The sequence below is a fragment of the Rhincodon typus genome, chromosome 4 (assembly GCF_021869965.1).
Source record: "Rhincodon typus isolate 14 chromosome 4, sRhiTyp1.1, whole genome shotgun sequence".
Taxonomy (NCBI): Eukaryota; Metazoa; Chordata; class Chondrichthyes; order Orectolobiformes; family Rhincodontidae; genus Rhincodon; species Rhincodon typus.
Window position 1 is genome coordinate 45841555 of NC_063335.1, and position 21875 is coordinate 45863429.

The window sequence follows — 21875 nt, forward strand, 5'->3', positions numbered from 1 at the left end:
TGGAACGTCAGCTTTCCTGCTCCTCTGATGCTGCTTGGCCTGCTGTGTTCATCCAGCTCTACACCTTGTTATCTCAGATTCTCCAGCATCGGCAATTCCTACTATCTATTGGTCAGGAAGTGCTTCTTTACAGGGTGAGTAACTAACGTGTGGAGTAGACCTCTAATTAGGCTTGTGGAGGGAATATCCTTGGAAATATTTAAAAAGCAATTTAATGCTGCAGTGAGAAAGTTTGGGATTCTTTTGGCTGAATAAATTTTGATAGGCAACTTTTCTTAGCATCTTGTAACATTGGAAGAAAAATTCTGCTCATGGAAATCTGCGGCTCTTGCATACAGTCATCATTAGAATACTAAATTTCTCATTTGTCATTCTCATTCCGCACCAGATGGCTTATTAACTTGAGAGATGTGTAGCTGTCAGGAAAGTTTACCAGAGGTAAACATCAGAATGCTGAAATATCCAAAGCACCAATTGCAAAATTCTGCATGTCAGTAAGGGAAGCTGGTCCCCACTCAGCCTACTAGCACCAGAGGTTGCATATCCTTACCCAACATTTCTTAAAGGAGCCAGTGTGGGCCTTTCGATCAAAGCCCCAGTAAATTGCAAAGATTATTTTTTGTGGCCCAATAGAAGAAAGAGGTCTACTCTTGGGCCAATGTAATGAGCTTCAGCCTATTGTTATCCCAATCAAGGACTTTGCTTGGATCACATCAATTTTCCAAGCATCTCAAAGTTAGAGGCCATTCAAATTTCACCACTGCTCACTATCCTAGACTGATATTGCCACTTAAATCTTGCCAGGGGCATGAGGACCAAAACACAGAGAAGTTGCTCTGTCAAGTTATCACCCAATTTAAACACAAGTTAAATTTCTCTTCCTTATTTTTAACTATGCACTTTAATTTCAATTTCCCACACTTTAGGATTTTGTAAACATGCCCATTTCCATAATAACATGAATAATTTAGCTAAATTGAAATAAACAGGTGCTGGAAATCTGGAGAAACAGAATTCACATTTTAAAATGATGTGTTTTCATCAGAACCTGAAGATATTAATGGTTCAATGGTTGTTAAGTTAGTTCAAGGCCAGGAAAGAAGGAAGAAAGAACAAAAGGAGAAGTTTGCAATTGAATTGATTCGATGACAAAATAACTAACAGATCAAAACATTGATGGGTGGTAACAATGAATGGATGGGCCTAGACAGTGTGTAAATGCCAACAGCGCTTAATGCTTATTGGCCTTCTACAATAACTATAAGGAGGCAATATAATTACATATAAGCATGATTAGAGTTAATGTACCGGTACTGGCCAATCTCTTTTGGTAATATTTATTTTTACAAATGTTTTTATTCATCATGCCATCATCAAAATATCTATTAACAAAACCATTCGCGGGAATGTTGGCACCTTATCCTTTTATTGCCACTTACTCACTTAGAACATAGAACATAGCACATAGAACAGCACATCACATGAATGGGCCCTTCAGCCCAAAATGCTACGATGAACATGATGCCGAATTAAACTAATCACTTCTACCTGCCCTTAGCCCATATCTCTCCATTTCTTGCATATTCATGTGCTTATCTAAAAGTGCCTTAAAAGCCCCTATCCTTTCTGCATCCACCATCACCCTCGGCAGCATGTTCCACACTCCTATGTGTCAAAAACTTGCCGTTCCCATCACCTTTGAACTTTCTCCCTCTCACCTTAAATGCATGGCCTCTTACATTAGATGTTTCAACTCAGGGTAAAAGACTCTGACCATCAACCCTATCTATGTATCTCATAATTTTATAGATTTCTATCGGGTCTCCCTCAGCCTCCTCTGCTCCAGAGAAAACAACCCAAGTTTTTCTATTGTCTCCTTTTAGCTCATACCCTCTAATCCAGGCAGCACTCTAGTAAACATCTTCTGCACCCTCTCCAAAGCCTCCACATCCTTCCTGTAATGTGGCGACCAGAATTGAATGCAATACTCTAAGTGTGGCCTAACCAAAGTCTTATACAGCTGTAACATGACATCCTGACTCTTGTACTCTATTCTTCGACCATAAAGTTGAGCATGTCATATGCCTTCTTTATCACCCCATCTACTTTGTATGGCCACTTTCAGGGAGTGATGGACTTGAACCCCAAGATCCCTCTGTACATCAATACTGTTCAGGGACCTGCCATTAACTGCATACTTTTTCTTAACATTTGATCTCCCAAAGTGCAGCACCTCACACTTATCCAGTTTAAACTCCATCTGGCATTTCTCCACCCATATCTGCAACTGATCTATATCCCATTGTATCCTGTGACAACCTTTCACATTATCTATAACTCTACCAATCTTTGAGTCACCTGCAAACTAATTGAACTACCCATCTATATCTTCATCAAAGTCAGTTATCTTTTAGCACAAATAGCAGAGGTCCCAGTACAGATGCCTGCGGAGCACCACTAATCATGGACCTCCAGCTAGAAATTATACCCTTCCACCACTACCCTCTGCCTCTTATGGGCAAGCCAATTATGAATCCATTAGGCCAAGTCACGGTGGATCCCATGCATCTTAATCTTCTGGATGAACCTACAGTGAGGGACCTTGTCAAAAGCTTTACTAAAATCCATGTAGATAACATTCACATCATCGATCATCTTAGTCACGTCCTCAAAAAATTCAATCAAGTTAGTAAGACATGATCTTCCGCGCACGGAGCCACACTGACTGTCCCTAATCAGACCATGCTTTTCCAAATGTGCGTAAATCCTATCCCTAAGAATTCTCTCCAACAGCTCCCTAACCACTGATGTGAAACTCGCCGATCTATAGTTTCCTGGATTATCCCTATTTACTTTCTTGAATAGAGGAACAACATTAGCTACTCGCCAGTCCCCCGGGACCTCTCCACTGGCAAGCGAGGATACAAAGATCTTGATCGAAACCCCAACAATCCCCTGTCTTGCCACTCTCAATAACCTGGTGTAATACCATCAGGCACTGGGGACTTCTCAATCTTAATGCTCTTCAACAGACCCAGCACCACTTCTTTCTTGATCTCAAAATGCCCCAGCATATTAGCATGCTCCACATCAAATCTCACTATCCTCCATATCCTTCATGTGGATGAATACCGACGCAAAATGTGCACTTAGGATCTCGCCTACATCCTCTGCCTCCAAGCACAAGTTCTCTCCTTTATCCTTGAGTGGTCCTACCTTCTCCCTAGTTATCTTTTTGTTTTTAATATATGTATAGAATCTCTTTAATCCTACTTGCCAAGATCATTTCATGGCCCCTTCTTGCTTTCCTAATTCCCTGCTTGAATTCTTTCCTGCTTTCTTTATGTTCCTCCTTATGTCTGATTTTAGCTTTCTAAACTTTCTGTAAGTGACCCCGAAAATCTTCCATAGTTTGGCATTAAATGTCCCTATGATCTTCATCTAGTACAGACCGACTATTCTTGACCTTTTCATTGAGGTTATGGTTGTTTTTATTGTGATGTAGCAAGACCTTAAAGTAGATCAACATTGCAAAACCAGGGAAAAGTTAGAGATGGAGTATTCTAATAACCTGCCACAGAACTGTGGCTGCAGCTAGGTTTATAGCCTCATCAGAATTGGTTAACATTTCAGCTCAACAGCAGGTCTTTTTACAAGGTTTATTTCCTTCAGGAATATAGTGACGTGACCACACACTTCATTCAACAGTATTGAGTTTGACAAGCCAAATCATTCCCTCTTCACTTTTGCAGAAGGTAATTTTCGGGATCATATATGAACACCTTCTTCATTCACATTGTCAACTTTCACTGATGCACTGGTTAGAAATTGTGGTCGCTTGTTTTAACATTTTATAACTCTTATAGTTTCGTGACTTTGCACTTGCTGAGCACAATAAAGTCAGGCTAATGAAACTGGGATGCATCACAAGGGGCCTAAAGGACTTGCATCAATAGTAGATGTGCTGTTCTATAGCCCACTCCGGATGGCACTCGTAAAGGAGTGTGATGTTCAGAAAGCCACAGGAGTCCTGTTAACTGTCATCAGGTTCAGCATCGTCTGCCTTTGTTAAAGTGTTTATGAAAATGATCTCTTTCCTTTGTGGTGTTCTGAACAGATTTTGCATCATGAAACAAGCCTGCAGTTGGACACATATAGATACATGCCAATTCCCATACGTCAGCAACTATTTCCCACCCTCTTTTGGTTTATAACTTTCCCATACAATTGCACTCCATCTGGTACAGAAGCAATCACAGTGCTGTTCGGGAGGGAATTCCAGGTTTATATTATTATTCCTTTAATAGTTCAGGCTAGGATTTGAAATAAATAAGATTATTAAAGGGCTTGACAGAGTAAATTCTGAGACGATGTTTCCCTTTGTCTTGGATAACAGGGCAGAGCCTCAGCATAAATTATTAGGGCTCGGGTCAATTTAAGACTGAGAGGAGGATGAATTTCTTCTCTCAGAGTTGTGAGTCTTTGGACCTCCTTGCCATAGATAGTTGCGGTGACAGAGTCCTAGCATATAGTTACAGCTGATAAATTCTTAATCAGTAGAGGAATCAAGGATTATGGAAAAAGTATAGGAAAATGGTCATGAGAAATGTCAGAGTAGCCACAATTCTATTGAATGGTAGAGTTGGTGTGTTGGGCCGAACAGCCTACTCCTGTTCCTACTTCATACGGTCTTATGATCTTAGATCAGTACATGATGGGATGAAGATGAACAGGCTGTGTTGCCATTGTCACATTACTGTGCCCAGCTGGATTTGTTTTCAGTTCCTTCATCAGAACTAAACATTTAGCAAAGCACAGAACAGGCAGCCCAGCTTCACTGTCTCTGCCCAAGATGGATTTCACCTCCAAATCATGCCTCTTTATTTCAGTACTATTTTCTGATAAAACATATCCATGGTATTCCTTTTGATTGATTTGATGTACTGCTGTCAGTATGATGTTGCATCTTCCTTTTTTCCTCAAGAAACATCCTTTTATTGCAGCCAATTCACAGCTAGTGGTCCTGCTTTGAGAGTGGCTCAGTTTAGGCTGAGTTGTATTCCTGTGTAAGCTGAGGCCTGGCAAAGTGTTTGAATTCAGGCTGTCAGTTACGATTATAGACAACTCACTGAATATTCTGAACTTTACTTGTTTTCTTTTGGCTGCAGGGAATAACGACACAAGACATAAATGGGAAGAGCTGGAATATAATGTGGCACCAAGTGATTACAACATTAATAACAAGAAGAAATTTATCTTGTTTTCTTTCTTTATGTTTGCACTGTATGTAATTAAAGCCTTTCAAAGTTTTGATACCTTGAGGGCAGCACTGTTAGCTAAAACAAAAATGTAACTTGACTTGCAACTGGAAAGTAACTGTTTCAAATCCCTTGGCTATTTAGTACTCAGACTCATTTTCCATGGTTCAATGGATTGCTGAACTTCTGTCGGATGGTGTAAAATGAGTTATAGGATGATAAGGTGTCTTGGTGAAGAGAAGGGAGCAATGATATATATACTGAATCACTCTTGTCAAGCTGTACCACCACCTGATCAGCCACGGGCTACCATTAACCTTGAAGATGTCCATGGAAATGTCCATCATCCTTGAGCTTCCAATTTTCATCATTGGAAAGCAATTTACAGTCGGTCTTGAGGAAACACTTGGGGAGAATTTGAAGGATGACAATAAGAACATTTCTTTGTATTTCTGAGGAGTGGATGCTTTATTCAAGGAATACAAGTTATTTTATCTTTTCGAGGCTCAGAAATGTGAGCCCTCAATTTATCTTCAGATATGAAGGTGTCTTAAAAAGCAATGGGAATGCTGAAGTTCCCTTTCTCTCTTCCAGTTCTTCAGCTTCTTGATTTATTTTGAATCAATCATAAGAGATTTGGTATCATTGATATTTAACATTTGTGGCTTATGACCAACAGGCAGTGCTATGAAGGCAGTTACCCGGAACATGTCCACAGTATCTTCGAAGAGAGGAGGCTCATTAATGTTTTCCATGCTGACCCAGTCATCTTAGCCTATAAAAATACAAAAGGCATATGCAATAATGCAATCAGAATAGCCACAGGAATTATTCTAAATAAGGGGGGAGATGATATACATTTGTGTACACTTTTTCTCATGACAAATCCAGGAATCGAGAGTGTAATAAAGCAACAGATCACCTCATTCAAACTGAAAATAAAACAGTGAACAGCTTTTAAAACAGAACTGTGGAAATAGCAGCAAGTAAATGCACACACAGACACACACCGAGAAAAGCAGATTGAATCATTGAATCATTGGGAATTTTTATAAGTCGAAACCAGGAGATGAATAAATGGCAGCAGTGACATTAGCGTGAGAAAACTAGGAGGCTTTGTGATAAATATCAAAGGAATTAAAGCTATTTATGAAATGCAGAGAGCATATGAATAGCTGAGGGGCTGGGAGTTATGAAATAGACTAAATTTAGAGTTAGAAAAACAAATTGAATGCATGCATGGCAGACAGCAAGGCTGTTTGTTCAGATCTTCGCCACTCCCCTTCCCTTTCAGGGAATTGTGAATTGAGGAGAAAAAAGGACAGCATGTTCCAAGACTCCTCCAATACAGTCTCTATTCCACATCATGGTCTTGAAGGTTGTAACCTTAAACGCTTGCCTCACTCAACAAATTGGAGGGTTGTTACCTACTGTTTGTGGATTCCTGAACTGATGGCTCAGAATTCTGACAGGCCATCTCCTTGCCAAATCTTTAGTAGTGCCATCCACACACCTTGAAGTGAAAAAAAAACTCACATTGCTCCAGTGATAGTCAGGCTGAAAAGCTATCACAAAACTCTGGTGAAGTGGATTCTTCCACAACTCTCAGGAAATGCATGTAAACCAATTCTACACTGCAAAAACACAAGCTATAGTTAGGGTCCAAATTTATCCAAGTCAGTATTATACACAGAGGACTGCAGAGTACATATCATAGAAAGAAGTTACAAAGGGAAAATATTGACAAGTAATCTGAAATGAAAACAGAAATTGATGGAAATACTTAGAAGCAACAAACACCCATGAAGAGAGAAACGTGGTCCTGCAGCAATATCTCTGGTTACACTCTGTGGCCAGTGACTGCAAGCCCCCCTGTCCACTGCCATTGGCATCCAACATGTACCAGTCTCACTGGATCATCATGGCACATGTGCAATCCACTTGCAGCACTCTTCCACACTTTAAGGCTGTACTTTGGAGTGCACCAGTACCTCTCATTGCATTGCTGCGATGAAGGGTACTTAGGACACAGAATAGGCACCCATCTCACGCACAAGTGAGCATCTTAGGGTTGCCACTTACTCTAGGTGGACACTCACTTTGCACCTACCTGGATACTTGCAGCATCTTGGCCTTTTCTTGCCCTTTTGTATTTGCTCCCTTTACAAGAAATGTAAGGTGTACAATACTCAGAGATAGTAGGAACTGCCAATGCTGGAGAATCTGAGATAACAAGGTTTAGAGCTGGAGGAACACAGCAGGCCAAGCAGCATCAGAGGAGCAGGGAAGCTGACGCTTTGGGTCTGGACCCTTCTTCAGAAAATACTTCTGTCTTGCCTTGCTGTTCAATATAAACAGAAAGCCCGACAGCTTGTTATGCTTGTTAGCACTTATCAGCCAAGAGAATACAAGAATTAGCTCTACTATCATGTGAGTGCAGTGAAAATTTACAAGTCGCTACTTATGGCGCCATCTGAGGTACCAGGGTACCTAGGTACAGATTCTTACGCACAATTTTTAGGAAAAAAAATAGAAAAATAAAGAAATAAAAGTTCCAACAATAAATTAGAAAGATAGACAAATAAGAGTTCAGCATAACAGTCCTTCCAACACAGACCGTGCTGGGCTTTACCTTGAGGCCAGGAGACTAAGTCCACGCTGAGGCTGGGAGTTTGTGTCCATGCTGACACTACGATTCCGCACTGGCTTTCACCCCAGATATCACTGAGGTGACCCAAGGATGGGAGGTAAAAAGAAAAAGAAAAAGAAAAAAGAAAGGAAAACATGAAAAGAGAGAGAGAAAAAAGAAAGGAAACAGACGGAGCGTACAAGCTCTGGCTCAGGAGTCCTTCTCTGCTGCCATCTTAGTCCAGCAGCTTACACAGCAAATACACTGCTCACAGATCAACCAAATGGCTTGTCACAAAGTCAAAGAGGAATTTTTCTGACAAATCCATGGGGTCACCAACATTCGATGGGGGGATGCAAGTGTTCCCATATGGTCAGTCAAGGGCCATGGGCACAGTCAGTCTGCTGCCTCGGGAGGTCATGGGAGTGAGAAACTGAATGCTGGGAAAGCTGCCAGTGTCTTAGCTGTTTCAGTTCTACTGTGCGCTGTTTACTCCTGGAATGAGACACAGGGAAGGATTGAGTGAGATGAAAGTGACTGGCCCAGCAATTAGTGCTGGTGCAGATGGGAGAAAAAACGTGAGTTATCTCACTTGAGTGGCTGAGTAGAGTGCCTAGAGGACACAAAGGGTTAACAGTGTGAGGGAAATGGGTAGTTGAAAGTGAGCAAGGGAAAGTGTTGAATGCAACAGTGAGAGTGGTAGAAAATGAGCCTTGGCGGGAGGTGGCGCAGTAGCAGAGATGGAGTGAGTGTGAGGTAACAGGTAGTGGCACTTACCCAGGTAAAGCAGTGAAGGTCATTGGCCTTCTTGTAGAATACATGTTTGTGCGTCTGTACGGTCGAGACCACACTGATCTAGGTGGCAAACTTGGACCAGGTTGGCAGGGTCTGGTACCACTGCCTGTCCTGGGGATTGTCGACCACCTGCTGCACCACACCATCCACAACAGGATCTCCAGGCCCCTGTCTGCAAAACATTGCTCCAATTTCCCCTTGGCTGCCATGTCTGGGAGCAAATATCACAAACTTTGCAGGGTAGCTCAGAACTGACAGTGCTTGACTGGGGACATAACTGTTTTTTAAAGATAGCACTAATGCCAGAAGTCCTAGGATATCCCAGCGATGGCAAATACTACTGATGTGTTGGGGAGTCAGTCTGGCATTGAAAGCAAAAGCGCCGCCGTAGGAACGTGGAGCCATAAAACTGAAAGAACTGCAGATGCTGTAAATCAGAAACAAAAATAGAGATTGCTGGAAAAGCTTAAAAGGCCTGGCAGCATCCGTGAAGAGAAATCAGAGTTAACGTTTCGGGCCCAGTCGCCCTTCCTCAGAACTGATGGTAACTAGGAAAATGTCAGTTTATATGCAGCAGTTAGGGTGGAGGAGGGGTAAGGAGTAAATGATAATTGGGGATAGAGCCAAAAGAGAGAGGAGAAGAGTTGACAGACAAAGGAATGGATAATGATCTGGCTGGGAGAGTGAATAGCTGTTAATGGATACTCTTAGTGAACAACAATAGGTAATGTGTAATGGCAGGCTATGTGATAAGAAGGCCTGGTGTATGGGGTAGGGGAATAGGACATGGGAGAGTTCAGGCCCCAACATTATTGAACTCGAAATTGAGTCCAGAGGCTTCAGGGTCCCCAAGCGGAAAATGAGGTGTTGTTCCTCCAGCTTGCACTGAGTTTCACTGGAATACTGCAGCAAATCTGTGACAGAGATGTTGGCTAGGGAACAGGGTGGTGCATTAAAGTGGCAGGCAACAGGTAGCTCAGGGTCTTTTTTGCAAGCAGAACTTAGATGTTCTGTTAAACAGTAACCCAGTCTACGTTTCATTTCCTCAATGTAGACGAGACCACATTATGAACAGCAAATGCAGTAGACTAGATTGTGGGAAGTGCAGGTAAACTGCTTCTTCATCTGGAAGTATGTTTGTGCCTTTGGATACTGAGGAGGGAGGAGTAAATTGGCAGGTGTTACACCTTCTGCAGTTGCAGGCCAAGGTGCCATGGGGCTGTGGGGGTGTGTTGGGAGTGAAGGAGGAGTGTACCAGGCTGTACTGGAGGGAACAATCCCTGCAGAAGGCGGACAAGGGAGGGGAGGGGAATATGTGTCTGGTGGTGGCATCTTGCTTGAGGTGGCAGAAATGACAGCTGTTGATCTTCTGGATGTGGATGCTGGTGGGATGGTAGCTAAGGACAAGGGGAACCCTATCGCTGTTGCAGGAGGGAAGAGAGGGGGTCAGGGCAGAAGTGCAGGAGATGGGTCAGACTCGGTTGAGGGCCCTGTCAACAACAGTGCATGAGTTTGGAAGGATCCTCCAATGGAAGCCAGGCTTGAAAAATGGTACAAAAGAAAATATGTAATCTTTTGTTAGAAATAGGGATTCTGACCCAGATCGAGTCAGCTGGATATTGCTAAATTTCATAACATCTTTCCCTGGGAGGCCATTTTCTTTCAAATGCTCAGGAAAGGACATCTGGTAGAATCTGACCAGTCAAAAGCCTTCAGCTTCCATTTCATGGTATTAGTCTGATTTCTGACCTTCCTAATCTGAATGTTTGAATAAGTATTTTTTCTTCAGGAAATGTTACAACCAAATATGTGGAAGTGTGTCGCTTGAATGTCTGATTGTTGTCTTCTTGCGTATGGCTTATTTTGCTCCTTTTTGTTTTCATTCTCCATTGCAGCACCTCTTTGTTCTGAACATGTTTTCAAGAGTTCGGGGTGTCCAAAAGCCCTGCAGTTTGAGCTAAATGTGGAACATGTCCTTTTGACTATGAACTCATGTGCTCATCCACAGTTGTTCCATATCTTCCTCTTTATCTGGTGTGCATTCCTTTGCTGCCTCAATCATGTCGCCCTTCCCTTGATTTAAAAGACAGTTAGCTATTTAATTAGTTAGCGATTTCATTTGTCTACTTGTTACTTCATGTACTCCAGCAGTGCCAGCAGCCTATAATATTGGAAAACCAAAAGAACTGCAGATGCTGTAAATCAGGAACAAGAACAGAACTTGCTGGCAAAGCTCAGCAGGTCTAGCAGCACCTGTGAAGAAAAAAAATCAGAGTTAACATTTCAGGTCCGGTGACCCTTCCTCAGAACCCATCCACAAAGTTCTGATAAACAGTCACCAGACCCGAAACTTTAACTTTGATTTTTTTCTTCGCCGATGCTGCCAAACCTGCTGAGCTTTCCCAGCAAGTTCTGTTCTTGTTCCTGATTTACAGCATCTACAGTTCTTTTGGTTTTCCAATATTGTAGACTGCTGGCACTGCTGGAGTACATGAAGTAACAATATTGGAAACTTTTCCTTCCCAGTTAGACCTTCTTGTACATCAGGGTGTGCAGAGTCCAAATGAGCTGATCTATCACTTGCTCATCAGTTTCCTTAAATTTATGTTTAGTGTCATAGAGTTGTCTAGCACAGAAACATACCCTTTGGTCCAACTCGTCAACACTTCCCGGATATTCTAAATTAATCTTGTTCCATTTGCCAGCATTTGGCCCAAATCCCTCTACACTCTTCCTTTTCATATACCCATCCAGATGCCTTTTAAATGTTGTAATTGTATCAGCCTCTACCACTTCCTCTGGCAGCTCATTCCATACACACACCACTCACAGTATGGAACAGTTGCCCCTTCGATCTCTTTTATATCTTTCCCCTCTCACATTAAACCTATTCTCTCCAGTTTTGGACTTCCTTACCCTGGGGAAAAGACTTTGCTAATTCACCATATCCATGCCCCTCATGATTTTAGAAACCTCAAGAATGTCACGTCTCAACCTCCAGTGCTCCAGGGAAAATAGCCCCAGCTTATTCAGCCTCTCCCTATAGCTCAAACCCTCCAACCCTGGCAACATCCTTGTAAATCTTTTATTTGCTGGATACATACGTTAATTTCTTTAAAAGTTGTCAATAGGCTCACCTGATTTATAACTCAATAATTGAAAATCAATTTGGTGGTCAAATAATTTGCTTTTGGCTGGAGATGTGTGCTGAATTTCTCAAGAACGTTGTCTGTATTTTAATCACCACCCTTACTGATCTCTTAGCCATTAAATAAATCTAGAATTTCTCTCCTCTCTGCAAAATGATGTTGCTGACTCCTTCTGTTCCACCAATGCCTTTTTAGGAAGATTTGAATCTTGTTCTGCAGTTCTGTTTAAACTTTGCAAATGCTTCTAAGCCATCACCAGCCTTTCAATACACACTGGACTGAAGCTGAGAGTTCATTGCTGCATAGGGGATTGTCTCATTTGTACAATTCACTTGGTTTCTCCCTCTCTCCAACATTAATTGTGGTTGTATTTTTCTCAAACAAAATCACGTTTAAACCCATTTAAATTGTTTGGGCTTTGGTCTCAGACACCTGCTGCTCAGCATTACGACTTGTAGCTTCCAGAAGTTTAAAGAAATCACCCTTTTAAACTCAAATGCTGGACATTCATCAAGTGTATTTCCCAAATCACACCAGGTGCTGCAGACTGACATATTGTTAGTTTGATATCCTGACTATAGTATAACAATGATAGATATGTCACTTTTGATGTTTGTGTATACATTTTTACTTGTGATTGCACATATTCAATGATATAGTTTTAAATCATGTTGTAATAATATAATAATGTAACACCCTTGTGATAACATGGGTTTTGGGAAAACTTGCATTTTAATATGTATAATATCCCCTTCATAACTAAAGTACAAGTAGGAGGTATTCTGAAAGGGATAACTGGATTTTGTAGCAGACAGTTTAGTTGAACAAAATGCTCCTGTGTCCTGATAATTTCCACAGGGAATGGAAAGCTAGGACCCAACAGGTAAACTGGAAGTTAGCTGTGAAGGTATCAGATTTCAACCTGTCTTTGTGGCAGCTAGTTCAGAACAAATCCTGGTGTTGAAACTGATTTCTGAGAACTCGGCAGAAGATGTGTTGCTGCATGTGTTATACAGTTGGAAAAGACCGAGAGTTGAAGACAGGAAGAGCTGGGGAACTATAGATTTATCAAGACACACTGCTGCTGTTTCAGTCTTTCCAGAGCCAACAAAACTAAGTGAAGCTATTAGAGAAGGGAATCTCAACCATTTGTACCAATTCTGTACCATCATAGAATCCCTACAATGTGGAAACAGGCCATTCGGCCCATTGAGGCCCAACCTTCCAAAGAGCATGCCACCCACACTCACCCCCCTGCCCCATTCCTATAACCCTGCATTTCCCATGGCTAATCCAACCAGTCTGCACATCCCTGGACACTATGGGCAATTTAGCACAGCCAATCCACTCTAACCAGCACATCTTTAGACTGTGGGAGGAAACCGGAGCACCCGAAGGAAAATCACGCAGACACAGGGAGAATGTGCAAACTCTACACAGACAATCACCTGAGGATGGAATGTGAGGTAGCAGTATTAGCCACTGAGCCACTGTGCTGCCCCAGGAATGTTGTGACCTGACTAAGAGCGAGTTCATAGATGTGCACCTTGTCAGTGTTAATCATCACATGAGAGCTTCAGATAGAATATGACTTCTGGTGAATGTAACTTAAACATCAGAAAAATCGACTTTGAAGTGAGAAATCCTACATAACAGAGGCCAAGTTAGAAGTACCGTGAGATTGCATTTTGTATCACATTTGTGTGTGTTGCAATATGAGTTCTTGTTCCTATATGGGGTTTTCTTTATTATATCAACAGCTTAAAAACTAAATTTATTAGAAATATCCTTCACCTGTTAGTTAATATTTGAATTATATTGGTTTGTCACAGTAAAAACATTAATAAAACATTAAAAATTAAAATATTATGTTTTCTTTAGTTTGTGGAGTCTCTCATGACATGGAAAATAATAATCGATGGTGCTGCATTTCTTGTAATGAGACATTCTGAGAACTGAAAGGAATAGCTAGGTATTTCAAAACTCATTCCTTGTGTCTATTCTCATGTGAAAATAAGGATAAACAGTAGTGATATTATTCTGTTTGAAAAAGAGCAGTCTTTTTCAAACCAGTACTGCAATATGTTCAAAGTCAAGCACTTGTAAACTGTTCCCAAAGGGTGTCTACATTGATCAGTGCCATGGCCCAAGTTTTTGTATGTGGAATTTCACTTCCCAATTGTCTGAGGAGCATCTTAGCCCCTGGGCCATATGCAAATTCCTCAGAGACAAATGAATGAGCATAAGGGCACAGCTCTGTTTAAGGATTCCATGAAAACAGAGACTGTAACAGGATTTGAGAATATCTAAACTTATATTGATATTAAGTGGAAAGTGAGTTATGAATCTGCTAGTTATTCAGCATTTAGTCCAGCTTCAGTCATTGGGGAGATATGCGTGACCTATTCTTTGGAATGTTCTTTTACTCAAATTATGCAGCGAGGCATTCAGTATGATTTAATAGATATTCTTACTCAACAAAAGGTTTCATACAATCCCGAGAAAGGCTGATAACGATCTAGGAATGATACTAGGCTCAACTTAAACCAGACCTAGACATTAAAGATGCTAATCAGCAAGGCGGACAGGATGTTGACCTTTATTGCTAACTCAGGAGAATAATAATCTACAGATATCATTCTAAAGCATTCAATGTTCTAGTCAAGATACAACTTGTTTGTGGCTTGCCTCCTGGTCACTGAGGCACATGAGAAACTTGCAAGGGCAGAGAAGGGTAATGAGGCTGTTAGGGGATTGAGTTATCAGGAGTGGTTAGGAAATGTAGACATTTCATTTTGTAAAGAGGTGATGGCAGGGGCACCTTGGAGACGTTTATAAGATTCTATTCTTAAGCCAGACGTGAGGTTAAATCATCAAGGGAATGGAGGAACAAAATAATTAAAGTTAAATCCAGGGCTGATGCTAGAAAGCACGGCTTTGCACAAACAGTGATTACTGCGTGATAAATTGGAGGTTTGTGAAAGAGATGGTGGTAAGGTTGGGGATGGCAAAAACTGGGGAATCATTGAAGATCTATTTAGCTGCTGCAAAATAATGGAAATTTATAGTACAGCTTCTGGACAATTTGACCAACAAGTCTGTGCAAGTGCTTTTCTCCACATTAGTCATGTGATCTAATTCAATTTTCCTGCACGCTCTCTTTACCTTTCTTTCAATGATTATGTATTTCCTTTTAAATGAAGCGATGTACTTCAAAGAAAGTTTTAGAATTGAAAATAATATTGTTGCAAAGTTGGGTAGAGTACTTGTGGAATGGGAGGCAGGATGTTAGAATTTGATGTTTGTAATATGTTAGGTGGGAAAGCATTGTGTGGTCCTTTAAAAGATCATGTGCTTTTTCTGTGCTTAGCGATTTAAAATGGATGTCTGTGAGCAGCAGCTTGAAAACTTGCAAGTACACAGAGAGGGCCCGAATTGAAACAATTGTAACAAAAGGTCATACAGTTAGCAAGCCAAGCAGCAGTTTTTTACAAAGACACCAGGCTTTTGGATTCAGCCAATCAATTTGAACCACGTAGTTACATACCAAAACTGTTAAAATTAAGTCTGATGGTTTTGACAACATACGATGAATCTATTGAAAGAAATATTGATATGTCATTCAAGGTATAAAAAAAGAGGGCAGTTGGACAATGACCCAAGAGCTAGCTGCCATCTGCCAGAGCTAACAGCCCTCAGCTCTCAAGAGAGAATTGCTGGCTGTCATGGTCTCCTCTGTGTCTTAGAGAAAGCACCATCTAAATAACAATAGTACGAACAGCACAACTAGTTAATATTCCTGACAGAAGAATCAACCGAGAAGGCACAGAACATTCCAGAAGACACGTAACATGGCTGCAATTTTGAGAGACTTTTTTTTATATATAAGAGGGATTTGTATTTTTGGGAACAGCATACCATTAGAATCTTGCTTTATTCAGGAATAGTTAGTAGTTAGAAGGGATTTATTCAATTTGTTAATAGTTTAGTTAGTTTGATCACTGTTAGAGTTCAATAAATAAATTGTTACTTGTTGATTTCAATGTGAGTGTCAGGGACTTATTTTATTTAACCACTAGAAGTTGTTGAAAAGCAGGGTACACCACTTTTCACACTCCTTTTACAGATTATGAGGAGAGGTGCCCGTCTTTGGGTCTTTCGGTTTTAGCTCTCAGAGGGTGGTCAACGTCCACTTTATAACAGATTGGGGACTCATGTCCAGGATTTGGACAGATTTCCCTAGATTTGAACAGATTTAGGGTACGACAGGTCCAAGCAGATTTAAACAGACTTGAGGACTAATGTCCTAGATCTTAAACTTAAGTGAGAATTGGAAAATCTGTTCAATTTCGATTGCTTGTAGTTAAATCAAAAGTGGAGAAATGGCTCTTAACTTTGCAAAAGCAGTTCTGTGGATCGAAGATGCTTCTAAATTTGCCAAGAAAATTTAGAAGTACAGAAAAAGGTGACACTTTTAGACTTAGCAGACAGGCCAAAATTGGGTTTAACTAGGAATAATAAGAAAGCTGAATTTGTAACAGAGTTAGCCAAGCATTTAGGTGTATCAGAGGAACAGTCAAGTGCAGTGGAGTTAGAAGAAAATCAATTGGAAATGAGACAAATGGAGTTAGAAGGTAAACTTAAAAGGCTGGAGTTAGAGGACAAAGAAAGGGAAAGAAGAGTCTAAGCTGAAGAAAAAGAAACGATAGCCATGGCAGAAGAGAAAGAAAGAGAATGAATGTTCGAGTTGGAAAAGATGAAGTTGGAACTTGAAACAAAACAACTTCAAATGACAGGAGTAAAAGTGCAAGATAGAAGTGATGATGAGCAAACTCATCATAGCCAACAGCCTGGTAGGAATATATATAAATATGTCTAAACATTACCAAATTTGATGAAAAAGATGCAGAAACATTTTTTTCCATTTCCTTTGAGAAATTGGCTAATCAGATGAACTGGCCAGAGACTGTGTGGGAGACTGTGTGAGACTCTATGTTAATTCAGACCAAGCTGGTAGGCAGAGCTAGTGAGGTGTTTGCAGCACTGTCAGAGGAGGTGTCAGGAGAATACGAAGAAGTGAAAAAGGCTATTTTTAGTGCCTACAAATTGGTACCAGAAGCATATAGATAACAGTTCAGAAATGCAAGAAAGGAACCAGATCAGACTTATATTGAGCTTGAAAGAATTAAACAGAGCAACTTCGATAGGTGGGTGAGAGCATTAAAGTTAGAAAAGACATATGAGGCTCTTAGAGATATTATTCTGCTGGAGGAGTTTAAAAACTCATTTCTTGAAATGCTACAAACTCATGTGGAGGAACAGAAAGTTAAAACAGTGAGAAGAGCTGCAGAGATGGCAGATGAGTACGCGTGAGTGCATAAATCGAAGTCTAGCTTCCGACAACAATTTCATTCCATGACGGATAGAAATGGGAAAGAGGGAGATCTTTAAAGGAAAACAAAAAGTAGACCACACTGGGAACAGTTTGCCACATGTGAAAAAAGAAACCCCAGAGGGTGAAAAAAAGGTGAAAGACCTCAAATGTTCTCACTGCAATAAAGTCGGACACACAAAGTCACAGTGCTGGTGGATTTAGAAAGGCACTGGGGAAAAGGATATGGTAAAAGAGGCTAAACCAGTGGGATTTGTTGAGGTAGTGAAGGAAATCCCAAGAGAAGTCGAGGAGCTGCAGGAGAGTGCACAGCTTAGTCATGGGCTGGATAGTAAGATAGCGCGTGATATTTTCAAAGTCTTCACCTGTTTGGGTAAGGTTTACTCAAATAGAATGGGGGACCAAGTAAAGAAGTTAAAATATTGAGAGATACGGGAGCTGGTCAGTCTCTAATAGTAAGAAATGAAAATATTTGCACTCCTTCCGAAATATTACCAGAGAGAGTGGTAACCTATGGAATAAATGGAGAGAAGTGTAGTCTCCCCCTGTATAAGAAATGGCCAGAAAGTCCAATCAAGACTGGGAAAGTGATAGTAGGAGTGATGGAAACAATTGGCTATTCCAGGAGTACAGTTATTCTTGGAAACGATATAACTAAATCACAAGTGGGAGTGATGCCCATTGTAATGGAAAAGCCAACAGAAAACAAGGGAACTGAGGATTTAAAAGAAAAATACACTGGAATTTTTCTAGACTGTGTGGTGACAAGATCCCACAGCCATAAGTTAAAACAAGAAGGGAAAACAGAATGAGGTCCAGTCAGTTGACACTCTGATGAGATGATAAGGGAAAAACCTAAGCAGGCAAAGGATCGGGCAGAGGTGTTTAGTTCTGAAAGGTTAATGGGTTACAACAAAAAGATGAGATGATAGAGGATTTATATCATAAAACCTACTCAGAAAAGGAATCAGAGTGTATTCCAGAATGCTACTACCTTAAGGATAAAATCTTAAGGTGGAAATGGAAATCTTTGCAGGTTGGTGCAGATGAGAAATGGGCGGAAGTTCACCAGATTGTGTTGCCGGTAGCATACAGACAGGAAGTATTGTGGGTAGCTCACAAATTACCTGTTGGAGGTTATCTAGTAGTAAGGAAGACTCAGGCTAAGATACAGAAACATTTCTATTGGCCTGGATTACAAAAGGATGTGATTGAATTTTGCCGTACCTGCCATACGTTTCAGATGATAGGAAAGCTGCAGGCAGTGATAAAACCAATACCTTTGATGCTAATTCTGCATTTGAAGAACATTTTATGTGGATTATGATTGATTGTATAGGTTCCCTCCCTAAATCCAAAAGTATGAACCAGTATTTGCTAACCATAATGGATGTATCCACCAGATTTCCGGAGGCAATTCCATTATGGAATGTCAAGGCAAAAAAGGTTCTGGAGGAGTTGCTTGCTTTCTTTACCCATTATGGACTTCCCAGGGAGATTCAATCAGACAAAGGGTCCAATTTTACTGCCAAATTAGTTAAGGACGTCATGGATAGTTTAGGCATCAAATGCTTTAAATCAAGTGTGCACCATCCTGAATTCTAGGGAACATTGGAAAACTGGTATCAGACCATAAAGGTAATGCTGAGGGCTTATTGCCAGGATTACCTAAACGTATCCCATTTATATTATTTGCTATTAGAGATGCTCCAAATGAATCGAATCAGTTTAATCCATTTGAATTGATATTCAGACACAAAATAAGAAGGCCTTTAAAATTAATTAAGGAAAAGTTGATAGATCCAAAGTCAGAGATCTCACAGTTGGATTATGTATCTGAGTAAGAGAAAGATTAAACAGACTAGGTGAATTAGCTAGACAACAATCTGAAGGGGGCACAGCATCTAATGAAGCAAGAAGCAGATAAGAAATCAAAAATTCGTAAGTTTGCTTGTGGGGATAAAGCATTGGTATTGTTACCAATGGTAGGAGATCCCTTCAAAGTAAGGTTTAGTGGTCCCTATCAGATTGAGAAGAAGTTAAGTCAGGTGAATTATCTGGTAAAGCTGCCAGATAGGAAAAAAAATATTGAATATGGCATGTGAACATACTGAAATATTACTGTGACAGGGAAAGGGAACCAAAGAAACAGGTATTAGTTACTGCCACCCAGAGTGAGGATTCAAATCCAGATTACTTGGATTTTGATATGCCTCAGAATAAATTGAACAATGAGGAAGTCCTTAACAAGTGGGATAGGGTGGTGAGCTATCTGTTAAAGGAACAGAGAACTGAATTAAAAGACTTGTTACAGTGTTATGAGACATGCGTAAAAATAGAATGGCGAGGACTAATGCCATATTACATGAGGTTGACATAAGGAATGTTTTTCTGATAAAACAACACCCCTACAGGCCTAATCCTCTCAAAGCAGCACAGGTTCAGAAGGAAATGGAAATTATGCTCCAAGAAGACATCACAGAGCTGAGTCAAAGTGAGTGGAGTTCGTCAATCGTGTTGGTTCCCAAACCTGATTGTTGTCAATGATTCTTTATGGATTATCGGAAGGTCAATGCTGTGACCACATCTGACTCATATCCAATTCCAAGGCTGGAAGACTGTGTGGAAAAAGTAGGACAAACTACTTACATCACAAAGTTGGACTTACTTCGTGGTAACTGGCAAGTACCTTTGTCAGAGTGTGTGAAAGAAGTTCCTGCTTTCGTAACCCCAAATGGGGCATATCAATCTAAAGTAATGCCTTTTGGAATGAAAAACACACCAGCCGCTTGTCAAAGTCTTGTGAACAGAGTTGTTGCAGGAGTGGCTAATTGTGCCACCTACATAGATAATTTAGTGATCTTCAGCCATTTGTGGACAGATCACATGAAGCATTTGGCAGAGCTCTTTGAGAGACTAAGGAAGGCAAAGTCGGTCATAAACCTGGCAAAAACAGAATTTGCACTGGTGGAAGTGTCTTTCTTAGGACAAAACATCGGATACAGACGGATGATGCCGAGGAATGTGAAAACGAAGGCCATCGAGGAATTTCCAAGACAATCCTTGAAGAAGGAAGTGTTGTGATTTTTAGGATTGAGCAGATTCTACAGGAAATTTGTCCCAAACTTTAGTCGTGTAGTGGGACGGCGAACGGATTTGTTAAAAAAGAACATGAAATTTCAGTGGACGGAACCATGCCAAGAGGCATTTGAGAATTTAAAAGCAGTGCTAACCACTGCACCAATTTTAGCCATGCCAATTTTTTTGAAACCCTTCAAAGTCACCATCGACACAAGTGATGTAGGGGCTGGAGCTGTGTGGTTACAGAAGGATGATTGTGGAATTGAAAGGCCAATCAGTTATTTTTCAGAAAAAACCTTAATATTCACCAGAAAAAATATTCAACCATTGAAAAGGAGAGTTATTGAGTTTGGTAATGGCCTTATAATATTTTAATGTTTACGTTCCAAGCAATACATCAGAGATGATTGTGTACACTGATCACAATCATTTGACATTTCTGTAAAGATTTAAGGACAAAAACACTAGATTATTTCTTTGGAGTCTCATATTGCAAGCATTTAATTTACAGACTGTACATGTTGCAGGTTGTAAAAATCTTATCGTGGATGCTTTATCTCGAGTTTAAAAGAAAAATGTTTATCTAAGGTAAAAACGGTAGCGTTCAATGTTTTCTATAAATAGATTAGTATAAAATGTGTAACTCTAGATTAATGAGCTATGGATCTAGTAATACAATGGAGTTAAGGTTTTTTTTTGAAAAAAGAAAAGAAAATGAAGCTATCTTTTCATAATGATGGTTCATTTGTTTTCTTGAGGGGTGAGGAATTGCAAAGCGGGTAGAGTACTTGTGGATTGAGAAGCAGGAAGTTTGAATTTGGTGCTTGTAAAATGGTAGGGGGGAAACATTGTGTGATCTCTTTTAAAGATCATGTGCTTTTTCTGTGCTTAGAAATTTAAAACGGATGCCTGTGAGCAGTAGCTTGAAATTTTGGAAATACACAGAGTGTACCCGAATGGAAACATTTGTATTGAAAGGCCGTACAGTTAACAGGCCAAACAGTAGTGTTTTACCAAGACATCAGGCTTTTGAATTCAGCCAATCAGTTTGAACCAGAAACATACCAGAAACCTATTAAATTTAAGTCTGATGGCTTTGACAACATAGGACCAATCCTGTTGTCATCAAGGGCATAAAAAAGAAGGGGGGAGTTGAACAAGGACTCAAGAGCTAGCTGTTATCCACCATAGCAAACAGCCCTCAGCTCTAAAGAGAGAATCGCTGGCTCTCACAGCCTCTTCTATGTCTTAGAAAAAGCACCATCTAAATGGCAACAGTACCAATGGCACAACTATTTAAATTCCTGACAGCAGAATCGATGAAAAGGCATTTCTGACAGAAGAATCAATGGAGAAGACACGTAACCTGGCTGTAAATTTGAGAAACTAAATTCTTTTTTTATATATAAGAGGGATTTATATTTATTGGAACAGCATACTATTAGAATCTCACTTTATTTGGGAATAGTTAGTCGTTAAAAGGTATTTATTGTTAATAGTTTAGTTAATTTGATCACTGTTAGGGTTCGATAAATAAATTGTTACTTGTTGATTTTAAAGTGAGTGTCAGG